Source organism: Galeopterus variegatus, unplaced genomic scaffold (genome assembly GCF_000696425.1).
Source record: "Galeopterus variegatus unplaced genomic scaffold, G_variegatus-3.0.2 Scaffold2151, whole genome shotgun sequence".
Taxonomy (NCBI): Eukaryota; Metazoa; Chordata; class Mammalia; order Dermoptera; family Cynocephalidae; genus Galeopterus; species Galeopterus variegatus.
This window is the reverse complement of record NW_007728262.1, coordinates 254,939-257,369: the sequence shown is the minus strand read 5'-3', so window position 1 is coordinate 257,369 and position 2,431 is coordinate 254,939.

Genomic DNA, 2,431 nt, shown 5'->3' with positions numbered 1-2,431 from the left:
GTAAGATGGCTTATATGGCCCTGTTATCTGGCCTTATCTCTTATTATTTCCCTATAGTCTCACCCAGCTCCTGGCCCTCTTTCTGATCTCCATGTATCCCAACTGCATTTCTCTCTCAAAGTCTTTATATTTATTTTCATTTCTGCATAAAGTATTCTTTCCTATTCAAAGGGGAGAAAAAAAGATTTATTGAGTGTTCCAGACACTGTGAACAGCATTTTTCTTTGATCATATTTTTTTATTATACCACTTCATATATAGAGTTAAGAATCCTAAAATAATATACTTCCTATTTTCCCTTCCTATGTGCTATTGTTATCATACATTTTAATTCTATGTTATAAATCCTACAAAACACTGTTGATATTTTTGCTTTAAACAATCAGTCATCTTTCAAAGCAACTAAAAAAGAAAAAAAATGTATTTTATGTTTACGCACGTGTTTACCATTGTTTTGTGTGGATGCATATTTTTGTCTGATTTTTTTTTTTTTTCCTTTTGCCTGAAGAACTTCCTTTAACATTTCTCATGGTCTAAGACTGCTTGTGGTGAATTTTCTCAGCTCTTGTGTGCATAAAAATGTCTTTATTTTTTAATCCATTTCTGAAAAATATTTTCTTACCTGGGCATAGAATTTAGATGGACAGGTTTTTGTTTTGGGGGTGGGCTTGTTTGTTTGTTTTTAATCGTTGTTGTCATCCTTATCTTTGTTCTGCTGTTATGTAATATGCCTTTTTTTCCCCTCTGGCTGTTTTTAAGGTTTTTTTGCTTTCGTTTTTTGCTAATTTGGTTATGATGTGCCCTACTGTACTTTTCTTTACATTTATTCTTTTTGAGTTTTGTTGGATTTGTAGGTTTATGGGTTTCATCTAATTTGGAAAGCTTTTAGAAAATATTTCTTGAAATATTTTTCTGTTCATTACCTTCTTTTCTGAGAATACAATTATACATATATTAGACAGCTTGACATTGTTCCACAGATCATTTTTTTTTATTTTACTTCCTTCTTTTTTCTCTCTATTATTACTTCTGAATAGTTTCTATTGAATGTCTTCAAATTCATTTGCTTTTCTGCAGTGTCTTATCTTGTTCATCCAATCCAGTGTTTTTTTAATTCAGATGTCTTAGATTTCATCTCTGTTAAGTTTCATTTGGGTCTTTTTAATATCTTTGCTTTTTTTTCCTTCATCATGTCCATCTTTCTTCTATAATGTAAACACATGGAGCTTATTTATAATAGCTGTTTTGACATTCTTGTATTAATTATATTATCTCTGTAATTGCTGGATCTGTCTCTATTGAGTGTTCTTGTGATGATTCATATTTTTCTACTTCTTTTCATGCCTGGTAATTTTTTACTGGATGCTGGATATTGTAAAATTTGCAGTGTTACATGGTAGATACTGTTGTACTTTAAATTGTGTTTGACTTTGTTCTGGCACTTAGTTAAGTTACTTGGAATTAGTTTGATCCTTTTGAGGCTTGCTCTTAAACTTTGTAGGATGGATACAGAGTATCTCATAATCTAGGGCTAATTTAGGCCAACTACTGTGGTGTAATATCCTTCTGAGGACTCTACCTGATAATCCATGTATCATATGAGGGCTTTCCACTCTGGCTGATAGAAACACAAATTCTTCTATGCCTTGTGTTTTCTCTCTGAGTTGTTTTGTCCAATGTTTTCTGGTGATTCTTTCCCCAGCCTCAGGTCATTTTCCCTATACATACCACAGATTCTTAGCCAAAGACTCATGTGAACTTCTTGGCAGATCCTATATCTTTATTCTCTGTATAGCTCCTCTTCTCTCTTCGGTATTCTGCCCTGAAAATTCTGACTCCATCGACTTCACTGCACTTCAGTCTTTCTCCTCAACTCAGTGAGAACATTGGGCTCTGTTGTGTTTTGTCTACCTGTCAGATGGTCTGGAAACCACCTCCAGGTAGTAAGATGGAACCATTATATGCTAACCTAATTTGTTTCTTTTCTCTCAAGATGTTTAATATAGAAGAATAAATTTGGTCCCTGTTATCGCTAGAATGCATTATGATTTTTAAAAGATTCTTCAGGAGAAAAACTTTGAAATTTATATTTTTAGGAATGTTAATTTGACAACATTGTTATGTTCCATGGGAGAGAGACCTTTGAAAGGAAGATATAGTGGAAGATAATTTCAAATAATGAAAGTGTCAGATGGTAAAGCATTACCTTAAAATGTTGATAGTGGTAGGAATGGAGATGAGGCAACATATCTAAAAAATTTTTTTTGCAGGAAAAATGGACAGAATTTGGAAACTGCTTAGTGTGTGGGATGCAGGTGGGGAAGAAGTCAAAAATGACTTTAACATTTTGAGATTAGTGGGATAATGCATAACTAAAAGAGGAGGGATAAAGATTGTAAAATTCATTTAAGTGTTTTATATTACATATCAT